This window comes from Pinus tabuliformis, chromosome 3_2 (assembly GCF_031772625.1).
Source record: "Pinus tabuliformis cultivar Carrire ecotype Pingquan chromosome 3_2, CPIR1, whole genome shotgun sequence".
Classification (NCBI taxonomy): Eukaryota; Viridiplantae; Streptophyta; class Pinopsida; order Pinales; family Pinaceae; genus Pinus; species Pinus tabuliformis.
The window spans coordinates 382,742,992-382,759,884 of record NC_142302.1 but is presented as its reverse complement, the minus strand read 5'-3'; positions in this window follow the sequence as shown (position 1 = coordinate 382,759,884).

The window sequence follows — 16,893 nt, the reverse complement described above, 5'->3', positions numbered from 1 at the left end:
CATGGTGTTAAATTTCTATGATGACAGTGGCTAATTCTCTACCGCAATATGTTTCACCTATTTCTTCAATGTATCAAGTTTTCTTCTCAACCTGGAATTCTCATTCAATAAGTACTCAGATTTATCCTTTTTTATTGTAGCAATTGCAACATTTGATGCCATGACTACCCTCAGATTCCTTCTATTGTTGGCAGTTACCACCTTCTCTATAGGCACTGAAACTGGATTCTAAGTATCCTTTGATAAATATTTATGCCTTTTTTTCATGATCCTATTCTTCAGTTGATCAAATGTTACACTTCATACATCCATGACCCTATCTGCTAGTGGAGGTGTGATCCCCATCTCTCCAAATGGAAGATTACCACTTGTGAGAGGATGTTATCCTAGAGTATCTAGTTCTTCCTCCATTGGCTATATGGTATCTTCTTCCACTAATTGTTCTTCTTCCATCTCTTGATTCAACTATTCTCCTTCCAACCTTTTTTTTTGCTTCCTCCTCGTAGCATTGCCTCTATTTTTCTTCTCCTATCCTCCTCTTCTCTTGTTCTTCTTCTTATTTCTTCTCCAATAACTCATCCTATTGACTCTTCTTCTCTTCTTCTTCTAATTCTCTCATTTCCTTCTCTTCTTGAAGGCTCTTGAGTTTAAAGGATTGGATTTCCATTTCTTGATGCTCTTACCTCTCGATGAATACCTTATACTTTTCTTGGGAGCAAATTTCTTTGCTTGAGGTGTTAACTCCTCCTCCTCCTACACTTGCAAGTCTTGATTTGGTGGATCCTGGGGTGAAATGGTCTCCATTATTGGATGCATCTTCATGTTTCCATTGTTGTAGTTATTATATTATTATGTTTTGTTGTGGACATCGATGAGTATCCTATATTGTGACTGATCCTTTGACAATGTTTCCTGACAATTCACCTAGGATCATACCCATGGAAATCTTTAGTAGAAAATTGTAGGTGGTCTAGATATTTTATCTATGTTGTTGTCACCTTATGGCTCTTTAACTCATATAGTATAATCCTCAATGGAAATATATGCCAAGGGGATTTCTTCCTCCCATGAAGAATTCCTGACAATCCCTTGTCCAACTAATTTGCAACTTCTTGCATGACCATTGTTGTAACTTATTTTTACCCTTGTAATATTTTGTATTTTCCCCTTTATTTTCAATATATATATATATATATAGAGAGAGAGAGAGAGAGAGAGAGAGAGAGAGAGAGTAGAAAAATAAGAAAAATAAATAATGAGATGAAAATAAAAGAGAAATAATAAAAAAATCAAAAGAAAGAAAGAATAAGAAAGGGATAAAAAATAAAATAGTAAAATAATATCCCTAGAATTGTGTGCACATTCAAATGTCACATCATTTTTATTTTATTATTTTATTTTAAATAATCCTTGTCATCTTAAACGAATTATTTATATGTAATAAATTGATTTGATTGATTTGTTTAATAGCATAAAGATTGTTTACATTTAAATGGATGAGATTGAGCCCACCTAGATCAACAGTCCCCGATCATCCGCAGGACCCCCGAATTGTCGATAGTTAATAGAGGGGGGGGTGTCTGAAAAGCGATTTGCCTAATCCTGCCTTCAGTTATGTGACAGCGCTGCATCCATTGTAGTAACCCCCTAGAAAAAACTATAAACAACACACCCCCCCCCCAAACCACCATTCCGCCATTCATCCCTCCGCTATTCCTCCCACTAGTTTCTCTTATTTCAAAAACCCCCCCTACATTTTACCATTGCCATATCCCCAATAAATCATCAGATAGTCATGATGTATTTAATTCCCCACCAACATTTGAAACATTCAATTCTCCCGCGCCATTTACTGTTACCCATTTTTTCCCATTATCAACACTTGATTAAAATCCTATCCCTTTGCAAAATAAATTCTTTGTTCTTTTTTCCTTACAGTCAAGATTTCGAGCTCGAATATATAAGTGAATGCCAACAATTTTCTAGCTTATGATCATCCTATTTCCAGGTAACTATTCTACTAATCCCCAACAATTTCATTTTCCTTAATGGCTTCTCATAAAGGAAAATCCAAAGTATTTATTGACAGTCCAATGCTTCCTTCTATAATAAATTTAGATGAATTACCTTTAGTTGACACTCAATTTAAAATTGTAAAGACCAATTTCGATTTTGACCTTTATGAAATGTACAATTGGGCCTTTCAAAAATATGAGGATGCTAATGATGAATTTTCATTCTGGGAATCTCTATTACCTCAATTTGTCTTCCCTCAGACCTACCATTTTCTAGATTTCATTGCCTGGTGTGAAGCTTTCTATCTCCCAAGTCAGAGAGTTATCATTGCTCAAAACAATGAAACTTTGTTTTATGTAACTCTTGAGTTAATTTTCCAAACCCTTCAATTGAATTCTCAAGAATCCTTACATATTTTTTCTATTGATGCATTAATGGAGATTTACCAAAAACATGCCTTTTCTGAAAGAGCTCTTATTTTTTAATCTTTTATGCCTAAGAATTTTGAATTACCCAGGACCAATCCTCCCTATTCTGCTTCCATGTTCCCTGAGATGTCCAGGTAGGTCATTTCTTTAGTTTCTTGTATATTAGGATACTCCGGTGACCAATGGGTCGATGAAGTAATTTTAGGATTTTTATCATATTTTCCTCTGGTAAAAAGCCTTCAGTTATGTTTGGTTACAATTAGTTCCTTTCAGACATTATTCATGAGCAATTTTTGAAGTTCAGTGTTGAAGTCTCTTTCAAGCATTAATCAGTTTTAATCTACTTGTTCCTATATAATCAATCATAAATATTCAAGTTTTATTTGCGGAAGTTGGATAGTACAGGCAGCCCACAGTCAGTTATTCACTGTACTTCACTAATGAGAAAGACTTTTGAAGAATTCTCCTTTAGTAATTTTGTCAATCAATTCTTGTATGTTGCAAATTGTTTATTAAATAGTGATGCTATTCCTAGGATTTCTACTGAAATTAAAAGAATTTTACATCTTAGTGAATAGTTAAAGTTTGGAGACTAGTATTTATACCAAAAATTAGGATTTATGGATGTGAGCTACAACCATTCAAGTTGCCTATCTTCCACCCAATGATAATTTTCGCTCTTGAATATATTAAACAAATTATTAATGTAGATGATGTTCATTTTGTTTCTAGAAAACAAAATTCTCAATTTAAATTGAAAGCACAGGTTGGCCCATTCATAGCCAACACAAGAGTTGCAGAGAGAGAGGTAGATAATTTATTGAAACAAATGAAGTTCAAGTTGAGTTTCAGTTGGTCTTATGACCCACTGGGGATTATATCATCAGTTAAGTTGCAAATAAATCAACACATTATATTCATATGGCTAAACCAAATATTGAGCAATTTTCCAATAAAGAAGAATGGGAGGAAAAAGATTTACTACAAGTCAAGAAAGCAATATCTAGTCAGACAATGTTAGAGACTCCAAAGACCACAGAGAAAGAATTAAAAAGGCCAAGGGAAACTCAGTCACCATCAAGATCATATTTACAGCAAACAACTTTCAAGGTCATGAAAAAAAGAAAGACAACAACTAATGAGGAAGAAGAATCCTCAGAAGTTCAGACTTCTGAAGGACCTTCTACAATTTTTCTCACAGGAGAATCACCATTTTCACTGTAGTAGATTGAAGAAACTAGAATAGCTTCTCCTTCTCCTTCTTCCCCTTCTTCAAGGAAACAAAGTATTTTTTCAAAATTTCTAGAAATAAAAAAGAAGAATGAGACATTGAAGACTTCCACATATGCAGAATTTTGGAAACAATCTTCTACAATGCAGACTAGACTACTTTCAGGGTTAGGCAATTAAGTCTTGAATCACTACATATGTTTTCTTTTGATTCATTAATGGATATTTACTAAAAGCTTTCCTTTTCTGAAAGAACTCTTATTTTTTAATATTTTATGCCTAAGAATTTTGAATTACCCAGGACCAATCCTCCCTATTCTGCTTCCATGTTCCCTGAGATGTCTAGGTAGGTCATTTCATCCCATAGATTAGATTGATCTACATAAACAAGAAGGGGATATGATTTATACATCTTTGAAAAGTTCTTCCATGACAGCTTCTAAGCTGCAAGCATCATTAAATAATATTCATTCTCAATTAAAGCTAGAAAAAATTTCTTCTCTAGTTAGGAATACCATAATTAAGGGACTTGAAGATGTGGTTTTGAAATTAGAACTAGATCCAAAATATGTAAAAGAAGTAGAAGGGATAGTGAAAAATAAGAATGATAATATTCAAGCGTTAAGGAAACGTTTTAAGCTTCCAACAAGTGAACATATGCATAACCAAGAAGTTAGCTAGTTAAAGAATGAGAAAGAGAACATGCTTCGAATGATTGTTGAGCAAAACATACAAAATTAAAATAGAGCTACAACTCAGCACTAGAGTAGCAACTTCTACAATAGGAACTACAACAACAAGAACATATACAACAATAATGTCCACAGCAAAGACAAAGCCCATTGGTAAAAACTCAGTACAGAAATTGTCAAAGGCCATGGGAGATCTATCCTTGAAGGATATGGAAATTGAGAAACTTAGAGTGAAAATTGAGAAGATTAAAGACAATAAAATTAAAACTGATAATTCATATTTGGCCGAAATACAGAAAAATTACAAATTTACTAAGCAATTAGAAATTTATGAAAATGAATCATTGATTGCACAAACTTTATCTCAAGCCAAAGAGAAAATTTAGATTGATATTAATGTATCTTTGACTGAATTATGGCCATCAATTGAAATTATTTTTGAGCAAGAAGATTATTGCAGAGGTCAAAGGTAGCAGTAACAAAGATTAAAGAAGATCTAGATCATAAACCAGGAGAAGCTACTAGGATAATCAAAGTCCTACATTCCAAAACAAAGGAAGAACTTGAAGAATTTGGAATTGAAGATAGGAATGATGTAGTCCTAGAGGCAAGAAAAATTTTAACAAAAATAAATCTAATGTTACATCTGGAGAATAATTACCAAAACATAGAAGTGCAGATCAAGAAATTCCATAGAAAATTTAATTCTTTGCGCCAAAAAGGACTCCCAAATCTGCGAGATTCTAGTGGCCAATTGATCCCACTAGAAAATTATTAGCACATGTTACATGAGATAGAAGCAGATAAAACTAAATTTTCCAAAGTCAAAGGGATAATCATTAGCAAAGATTTCATGGAGGGCCTAGAATATTATTTGTTTATTAAACATGAAATTCAGGATTTATTATTAACCAGGCCTACTTTTGAAAAGTATAAACAAGTTGATGACTCATATAAGAAGTTAACCAAATTTTATATCACAAAAGATAAAAGAAGAGATAAATTACTTTATCTCATCAAAGAGAATAGAACAAAAATTTTAGTGACTAGAAGATAGAAAAAAATAAGGAGAAAGAAGAATTTCAGGGGAAGAAAATAGAAAATTCAATTTCAAGTAGCAGTCATCAAACAACAACCTCAAAATGTATGTTGAGTGTTCAAATCAATTTAGAATAGCTATTTTTCTGTTCTATTTTTGGAAATATCCAAATCAATTTTGGATAACATTTCAGTTTCTAATAAATATTATTTTGAGATTTAGATATTTTAAGTTAGACTCTATAAATATTTTGTAAGTCGAATAACACAGGTTTGAACCCTTATGATGAACCAGTGACATGATTGTAGTGTTCTAAGTTATTTCTAAAGATAATTGAAGGATTCTGGATTCATTTTGAATAACTTGTGTTATCTATGTGAGTTTGCCTTGTTATTTAATTATGTTTTCCATATTTATTTTTTCATGTGTTCAAGGTAATGTAGGCATTTCGGTTAAGGCTATATTGAATGTCAATCTCCCTGAAATACCCTACAAATTTATAATTATTAAAAGAGATTACTTAAATGAACAATTTGTCTTAGTTAATTCTTCTAAATCTTTTAATTGTTGCCTTCTGTCATCTCTTGGATATGTATTTCTTGGATGTCAAAAGATTCTACACACATCTACTGTATATGATAAATTAGATATTTAATATGAATTTTAAACAATTATATACCTTCTTAATTTATGTTTTTCAAATCAATGTAAAGATTATTTCGGTTAGGAATGAAAATCAACCCTTTAGTTTTCTCAGAAATACTTAGAATTTGCAAATGTTAAAAGGTTTAATACATTGGTCATCCAGTTAAATCAAAACCTTACTTAGATGCTCTGGCATAGTTCCCGGGCCTAGAACTTTCTACAAAGATAAAATAACAACCTTGTTGGTCAGATATGGCAGCATAAGATGAGGGGATATATGACAACCAAATCACCTAATGTATGTACTCTTGGGAGCTACAAACCAGTCTAAAATATCTCAAAGTGACTCCTTTACTTGATTAGTCATTCAAGGAGGATTGATCTCAAATATAATGTGAAATATAACGGCAAATAAGTGTTCATCCAATTATTCATATACGCCTCTAAAGCTTGCTTCTCATAACAATCTGTAGTGAAAGTAAACTAGTAACGTTTCCTTAGGGGTCAAGTTCCAGTTCATTCCCAAGAACACATACTGTGTGTAGATTCCATCTAAGAGAAATGCAAACATATAGAATTCTCATGCCTAGTTTACCCATAAATATGCCTTAGCCTACCCCATCTGATGATGCAACTCAAATGACAGTATATTAACTCAATTGAAATTTCTCCCTTGGGTCACCACTATATTGAGCGTGTATATCCAATTCTCTTTGAACACCTTAGCATTCTTACACCCATACAACTAACAATACGTGGTTGTTAAGTACTAATATTCATATTTGAGGATCATTGTTATATAGGCTATGAATAGGTGATGGAAAAAATTGGTAGTATCTTAACACCATGATTTTATAACATCACCTGTATCGAGGGTATCCCGTCTCATGTAGAAGTTGTAATTTGCATATTCATTGGGCTTGAGCATCTTATAATATGTCTGCATGTCTTCACCAAAATAAGTGGTGAGTTGGTCGCAATTCTCACTACGTATCGTAAGGTGAGAGTAATATGTATGTGTGATGATACATCCAATCCCTTATGCACATGGCATGACTTAGAATTCGCATGTGATCTTGTGCATCATATACATCTTGATTTTGATGTATGCATGCAGATCTTCTAAGTCCTCGACAAACCTTTCCTTCATGAATTTTTTAATATTGCTCCATGTGACCAAAGCATCTTTATCAATAAAGCACTGTGTATCTGCATATATGGGAATATATGGCTTTCTAAATTATAAAAGTCCATTAGTGCTTGCATATGAAGGTTCTTTGGAAGTTACTTTGCGAAGCGGCATGGATCCAATAGATAACAACAAGGTGGTAGTACTTATTGCATGAATACTTGTCTAGGGAAACACACTCATAGTGACAATATTAGCTTAAAAAAACCTACTTATGCAGTAATACTTGTAAATCACATACAAAGAGCCATCACACATGATATAACATGAAAAACTGTGCACAACATCGCAAAACAACTTGCATGCATGAGAAGAATGAGCATGCAAACTAGGAGGGCACACTTTCAAAGCACAAAGGGGCATGTAGGGTCATTCATGGCTTTTGTAGTGTGATCATGCACTCAAGAAAGTTAAAAAAATTATCTAGGGTGCATTAGTGAACCCCAAAGGGTTGAAGGGATGGAATGATGGGCCATCAGGTCATCCCTATGTGCCCATGCACTCAAGGAGACAGGAAGGGTGCACTATCACACTAAGAAGGGATGAAGGAATGGGTTGAAAATTCTTCAGGCCTTAAATGCACCCATGTGCTCAAGGAAAAGGAGGGAACAATATCTCATACCAGAGGGATAAAGGAAAATGCTTCATGTCTTCATCATGTGCTCATGCGCTCAAGAGAGGGCGTAGTTCTTCATGGTGAAGAAGTGCACTCTAGAGGGAAAATCGATCAAACATGGCACAATTTTCAAGGTTGATCAAGCTTCGAGCTCAAGAAGTGCACTCTACCTATTGGAAGATCATAAACAAGTTTGAACAACAAGATTTGATGCCAATATTAGGTAAATATATATATTTGTAAGGCTTTATAGGTGATGTCACATTGAAGGTGGAAGATAAAGGGTTTCAATAATGTGAAGAGTTTTCACATTTGATAACATATTAACACTTGAAACATGAAGATTCAGCATAAACGAGTGAAAAAAAAAATGAAAAACAAAGGATCGATAGCACGGAAAGCAAGATTTGGCAGTGAAATCACGAAATGCAATGGAAAAATTTGACTCTTGATTCCCAGTTGTGCGCTCAACTCAGATGGAATGATTATGCAAGAAGAATGATTAACTGAGTTGATTTAAATAATTTTACATGCAAAATTAATTCATGCATGAACAACACTTGTCATCACATGAGAGGGTTAGTTATAGAATTTAAGTGGGTTCCTATTTTCTAGGAGTGCACCCACATGCAACAAGATGGCACATGCATGCATCTAGAAAGGGCACATGTCTTTGTCACAAAGGAGTGTGCTCATGCAAGATGCACTTTTTCAACTAGAAGGAGTGCGCTCAAGGAGGGCACACTTCTTTGACCTGAAGGAGTGCGCTCTAGATGAGTGCATGTCTTCACTAACTTGGAGTGTGATTTTTCTTGGTTTTTTTTTTCTTTTTCATACTTTTGAGTGTTTTTTGAGTGTGTGCATGGCGATAAGGCAAGTTTATAAGTAAATAAATATCATGAGTTCACCTAAGCATGGACTAACTAACTCAAGTGATTCTAATGGTTAAGTGACGATGCTTAAGAAACATTGACTTAGGAGGATGCAACACTAGGAGAAAACATATAGATAAAAAATCAAACAACGTGATGACTCAAGGGGGCTTGAAACAACAATTATTGTAAGCTCCAAAATTGACATAGGAAAAAAATTTGGAGGGTCATTTTCCCAGTCACAACAAAAAGAAAGAGACCTGAGAATAATAGAGCTAAGGTGGATAAAACATACCTACCAAACAAGATGCCCATGATGTTGGACTTCCTAGCCACTAAAGTAAACACGAGCCTAAAAGCAACTGCTTCCCTACACAAATTATGAGACATTTTCAATCCCATGAGATGATATTGCAGGAATTTACATTGCCATTAGAATGTGAGAGCCAATTAATAAATAAATTATCACTAAGATAAGTGAACCCTGCAATTTTTCTTGCATAAGCATGCACAAAACACCCTTAAGAGCAACTGAGTAGGAGGATCTATTGTAAATGTAATTGAGCACAACTATGAAGGAGTAATAATATGCAAGCTGTGTGTTGCATTAGATCGAGGTTGACTATTCCATCCATGCATATTTAATGGGATGGGTTCCAATACATGGGATGTGCTCGCTCCTAGAGCCATGACACCTAAAATAATATGCCCCTCCATTTGTATATAAAATACAAATTTTTCCTTTATAATGCTACCAGGATTGTAATGCAGTGATCTTGACATATTAGATCTTTGTATATTCATTAAGCCTAAGGAATATTTCTCCATCCCATGGAGTCATTTATTTTCATCTGGCCCACTTTTAGGAAGCAGGCCAGAGTAGCCTATTGATCAGCTTCTAAATTTTTTCCTCAAGGATATGAAACAAAGACTTCAAATACATTGTTCTAGAGCATATTCAATTCTTTGAAGAAGAATTCTAAGGTGGTTATCTCTATGAGACTCAACCTTTGTACAGATGTTGGATGGTGATCAGAGAGTCTCTCAAGATTAAAATCTCAGATATTTTTCATATATTTGGCTTATATCAGTCCTAGCAAGAGGCCATACATTTCCACTTGATTATTGGTCTTATTTCCAAGCCCCTGAGAGTACTTAATGGCTACTTTCCGTTTGGGATTAATTATAACCCCTAATCCTCCTACACCCGTGCAAATATTATTTCAATTTTATTGCACCGAGAGGCATTCTGCAACACAATATATGAGAGATGTGTGTAATTTAAGTAGGTAATGTAATGTAAGTTTGTCAACATTTATTAAAAGTCAGGAAAAATAAATATTGGAAAAAAAAACAAAACAAAATTAAGTGTCAACTTCATATTAAAATTAAAAAATATATGAATGTAAAATATAATACAAAAGCTAAAATGAAAAATATATAATGGAAATATAATGTAAAATGTAATGCAAAATGTAAAAATTAAAATCCATATATATTAAAATAATTATTTTGTAAACATACTTAAATTTAATTAATAAGCACATAAAAAATTAATGCTTACAATAAACCTATAATATAGCAAGATTTTTAACCATGCGTATTCACTCTCATTTTATTGTGGATGTTATTAACTTGTAAATATGATTTGTTACAATATCATGGGCCAATATCATGGCTTATCAATACTAGATGCCCAATAACCATATTTAAATTTAATTAATAATCACATAAAAACTTAATACTTACAATAAATCACAATATAACAATATTGTTAACCACAAATATTTACCTCCACTTTACCATGGATATTATTGACTTGTAAATAGGATTTGTTACAATACCATGGGTCAATATCATGTCTTATCAATATGAGATACCCAAAAACCATAACTCATTTCACAATCAAAATAATTTAATTTTATAACATATGTTTAATTAAATCTAAAAGAAAAAAGGTTATAACTACTTTTTAGGTATATTTAAACCCTCTATCCATGCCAGGAGAGAGAGAGGAGAGAGGAAGGGAGGGAGAGATGGATTTGAAAGGGCGGGGGGGAGGGGGTAGGGGGGTAGAGGGAGCGAAGAACAAAGACATAAAGAGATAGATTTGGGGAGAGAAAGGGAGTGACAAGGGAGATATGGAGAGAGAGTGAGGGAGAGAGGAGAGAATGGAAGAGAGAGATAAGGAGAGGAGAGGGAGAGGGAGAGAAGTGGAAGAGAGAGAGAGAGATGGGGGGATACAAAGGGAGGTGGGAAAAAGAGGGACATAGAAGTCTTGAGAGAGGGAGAAGAGCAAGAGGGAAGAGAGGGAGGTTACCTTTATTTGTAAAGTATATATAATTTATTTGAGCATTAAGCAGTCCAAGCCTAACTAAAGTGACATGATTACCGCTAGCAAGGGTTGTAAATAGACTACATGGACACATCACGTAAACTTTGCACACATGTATAGAGGATATACATGTGGAAAATTAGGTTTATGATGCTAGTTAATCATGTGCAAAGTGTAAGGATGCTGGTGTTCACATCTGCAATCAATGATCGAGCATGCCACGCAGACACCTGGCCTGACGGATGGCAGGCGGAAGATCTACAGGGTACGCGTCATCGGAGGTAGTTTAAGGTTTAAGGCAGGTGAATTAAAGCCTGTTCAGTCTCGAAGCGAGTTGGATTTCAATGCGAGCATGGCTACTCTGTCCTCAATTCGGCTCATTAACATGGATCGGCTCAATTCCTCTGCTGCAGTTAATGACTCTGTTCTATATGAAGCTAAGCCGCTTCAGTTTCCTTGTCTGGTCTTTCCTGTCGACTTAATCGCTCGGCTCTGGAATCGTCAGGATTTCAGCAGCACTCCAGCCATTTCGGGTTTCCTCTGTCTCAATCGATCTCTCAGGTCTTTTGCTTCTGTTACAATGCCTCGCAGTCGAGGTATACCGCGTCGGGGGGGTCGGTCTGGAATCAGGGCTCGCCCTTCTCAATCTGCTCCTCAGCAGGTTGCCCCAATTGCCTTAGTCCCTCCCTCATCTCCGCTTTCAGACCAAGAGAGGATCATCCCGAATAACTCTTACCAGACCTCCAGATTTGTATTCCAAAGTCGGCTCAACAGGCCGGTGGTGACAGTGAATTTTACAGTATTTGTCTCAGAGGAGGAGAGCAACCAGCTCAGCTCGACTCCTCCCGCTTCCTCAAATTCTCAGGATGACAGCATTCTACTTGGGGATATGACTGGGTTGGTGTTTCATGTTGACCGCATGAATGAGGACGCCCCTGTCCCGGAAGTGCCTCAGCAGCCTGACCCCGCTAAGGAAGATGACAATGTTTGCGAGCCATCTCAAAGACCAACTGGCTGTTTACATTTGGTTACTGATTCTGGTGGAGCGCCGCTTCTGGACGAAGACGGGTTCGTTACTTGGGTCGCCTCTCCAAGCCAGGCGAAGGAGGATATGCAAGCTTCTCCAAGTCATGCGGACTAAACTCCACTGGGTGCACATGCTATGCTTTTTTGATCCCGTGTCTTTGATTTTGCAGCTAAATGCTCTTGTCTGTTTCAGTCTCATGCTTCAGGTAGCAATTTCAGCCAACACAGATTTCAATTTTTGTTTTAAAGTCAGCTATGCTAGGCGCTACTGTGTTTTTGAGGTCACTGAAGGTTATGATAACTGTAGTCCGGGTAAATTTTGTCAGTATGTCAGGGACCGAAATCAAATCTCTGAGGTCTGTATTGTAAATCTGGTTGACAGGTTAAACTGTATTGTCCCTGAGTTTTTGGATGAGGAATGGCCTCGGCCTCCTCTGAGGCTTTGACCTCATTGTACATATTTTTTCACCTTTTTTAATAGAATTAGTATTTACAGAGAAAAAAAAAATCATGTGCAAAGTGTACATAGTGTATATTTTGAATGGTTTAGTGGTAAATATAAAATACTTGAAAGTTGGAATAAATAACATTTAGCATGCTTATCGATTTTCAATGTATTTATGTATTTATGCTAAAACTAAAAACTAGAATTCTTATTTGTTCATATAAACCAACTTAGATCCATCTTAACTCTGTATCTACCAAGCGTCCAGAGGATCAAATTTATTGAGGTGAAAACCTCTTTTAGAGTGCAAAAATATTTTATTCATCCTTGTAGATCCCGATTTAAGATGGATCTAGGCTCGTAGATAAAAATGATAATAGTTGTTTTAAATTTTTGAATGGTTATAGTTATAACTAGTGTAGTCATATAAATTAGATGGATGGTAGATGTCAATAGATATCAATCTATGATAAGAATCAAATAACTTATTTCATGCTACATCTATATTGCCAAGACTAAAAAAACATAAACATTAAATATTATTATTATTATTATTATTATTAAAAAGAATTAATACATGTTTTAAAAAACATGTAATGAGATTTTTAAACCATGGAGATGGACCCTCAGCTAACCACGGAGATTCTTGACCTGTAAAGATATTTTATTTTAATGTCATGGATCAATACCATGGATTATCAATATGTAACATGCCCAAAAAACTATAGCTCATTTCATATGACACTTGTTCATATAACATTTTCTTTTAATTAATCAATTTAATTAAAAGGGTAGAAAATTATAACTACTTTTGAGATAATCTAAACCTTTAATTTGTGAGTACTAATAACAATAACTCTAGCATATAAATTAAATGGCTTGTAAATGTAATAAGCATCAACCATAATAAGTATCAAAACACTTTGTGTGTGTGTGTGTGTATATATATATATATATATATATATATATATATATATATATATATATATATATATATATATATATATATATATAATAGCTAAATTATAATGTTATTTTAAATTACTATTATTATTAAATAATAAAAAGAATGATTTATAATAAGTTAAACATATATACATTAAAAAGGAAAAGAACAAGATTATTAACCATGCAACACTTCGTGGCGTGTGACTCGGATTTTGGCTCTAGTTCGTAGCCTCACACTCAAGTTGTCATTAACTCACTAGTATAAGAAATACCTCAAGGCAACTCTAATGCTATCTCTCCAATTATTGACTTAGACTAGTAGTCCTATACTTGGTCTATTTTGGTTTATGTTTTATTTATTTCTACTATGTAGTCCTGGTAACTTCTATGGCATATTAGATTATAGGTGCATTATGGCCAGTCTATTAGTTTTCAAGTTACCACACAATCTTTTGGGACAAGATTGCTATACAAAAAAAAACCATGCAAATTTAACCTCACATTATAATCAAGATTATTATTTTATAAATAGGTTTTGTTCTAATAGCATAGGCCAATATTATGGTTTATCAATAACAAAATTCTAAGAAACCATAACTCATGATAATTGTTCATGAGTCATATGTAATTGTGCATGTGACATATTTTTATACGTGTTGAAGATAATTATTTTGTTTTTTTTTTGTCATATAACTTTGACTTTCAATTAGTTTTGAAAAGAATAAATATTAAATTGAATGTTTTTAAAAAAAAATGTAAATTGTTTTTTTTATAATTGGTTGATGACTATTTTAATGTGGTTTTAATTGAATTGACAGATATAAAAAATATATATTAAAAATTAAAAAATCTATAAAAATAAATTATATTCATGAATTGCCATAATAATTTAGCATTTGTTACAATACCATCCCTTATTAATACCACATGCCCAAAAAACATAAATCATTTCAAAATCAAAATATTTTATAAATATTTTATTTTAATTTAATTTAATATTTTTTTACATTAAAATTTAACACTTACAATATAACAAGATTCATAACCATGGATATTTACCACTATTTTACCATGAATATTATTAAGTTGTAAATATTCCTTCTTACAATACCATGGCTTACCAATACCACTTCCCAAAACCATAATTCATTTCAATTATTTTTTTTATTTTTTTTAAAACATTTTTTATAACATTTTTTATTTTGGTCAAAAAGCACTGACTTTCCCCACGTCTATTGTCAATCTATTATATGAATGATTATGTTTTCTTAAATTTAAAAATAAAATTTGATATGTATAAACTTAAATCCAAAATAAAGTTTGATATAATAATAAACGCTTATTGTAGATAAAAATTTTGATCTTACAAAACATATATAGAAGACCTATATTTTTATATTGATTTGTAATATTATATTAATTTAAAATTATATGAAAGTATGTTTTATATATATATATATATATTAATTTTTGCATAAGACGCAGATACTATATATATATTACTTTTGGCATAAGACGCAGATATATATATATTACTTTTGGCATAAGACGCAGGTACTAATCGGTAATGTTGCATATTATACTTGTTTTAATTATTCAATTTAATTAAAATGGGGAAAATGGCACAACTACTTTAGAGATAAATCTCAATCTTAATTTGTATATACAACTATGAATATTCTAGAATATTCCAAGGAAGTTAAATCTCTACCATCCACCTAATAATTATTAATAATCAAATTAAAATTGCAGAAGTGCTATTCCAAATTAGACACGTGTCTATTTCTTAATAGTTCTTCCACAATTTTAGTTTAATTATCATTGATCATTGGGTGGATGGTAGACATTCAACCTCAATGAATATTCATAGTAGTGTTCAACAAATCAAGGGTTAGTATTTATCTCCAAGTTGATTATGCTCTTTTAATTAATTTACCGTAAATTAATTAATTAAAGCAAATGACATATCATTATGTGTTATATTGGGCATGTTGTATTGATAAGTCATGGTATTGTAACGAAAACTAATTACAAGTTAAAAATATCCATGGTAAAGTGGGGGTGAATCCCCATAGCAAAAAAATATTGTTACATGTTTATAAAAATGTATATTTGTTTAACTCATATATTGATTCTTGGTATAATTATTAATAACAATAATTTAAAATAAAGTTATAATTTAGTTTATTTTTATTTTTATTTTTTAATTTGGCCAATGTGAGATGTATCATGGGGTACCATTTACCTAATAATTATTAATAATTAAATTGAATTTTTGAAAATAAACATATTAACCTAACTATAAATTGTAGTTTACAATTTTTATTCAGAATTTACCTTTTTTTTTTTATATTATAATGAGTTATTTTATTCTTCAAAAACTTAAATTACACTAGATAAATAATTAAAAAAATAGTTTTAAGAGGAATTTTTAAAATAATGAAATAATATTGACCAACTTATTAGCCCCTTCACTAAGGCTTCATAGACTATAGTAATTAGTTGGGCCTTTTGATATTAACCTTGCACAAAAACTGATGATCATTTCATTGTTTTGGGCCAAATTTTAAAGAAACTCATATTTTTTTATTATGTTTTTCATTTATTTTTTATTTTGCATTTCATTTTTAACCAAAGTTTTACATTCACCATCTTATTTGACCTCTTCTTAATGTAACAACTCCACATTATGGGTTAATATCTTAAGATAAAAGTGTATATTAATTTACATTTTTTCCAAGTAATACTAGTATTACTTCACTAACATTTAATGTTTGATAGTTAGTACCTATATTATAAACTTGAAAATATTTTGAAGTTCATGGACAGACAAGTAATTGTAGACTCAATCTCAATGTGGCTATATGCATGTTCCTTTTCCTAACTCTGAATTGATAAAAATTATTCAATGTCTATAAAAGAAAATTGAGTAATTGATAGTTGATTATCTACGAAATTTTAATCAATGAGCACAAAATTAGGAGGAAGCTTAATTGGAGGCTATGGTTGTAAAGAGGAAACAAAAAAAATACCACTAGAGACAAAATAGTGATAGGATTAGCTATGGTTGTAAGGAGGAAATCGAGTGAAGATTTTGAGGCAAGTACAGATGAAACTGAACAAAAATGCAAGCATAGAGGAAACCAAAAGAATATTTTTAAGCAAGAACAATGGAAACCAAAAGAAGATTTTGAGAAGCAAGTATACGGGAAACCAAATAAACTTATATTTTGAAGCAAGCACAGAGGAAACTGAAAGAATATTTTTAAGCAAGAACAGAGGAAACCATAAGAAGGTTTTGAGGCAAGAATTGATGGAGAACCCATGATCTTTTCTCATAATTTAAGAAAGAACTCAATTTATTTTATAGTTATTTCATTACATATCTTCTATTTTTTTCTTCTATCTATCA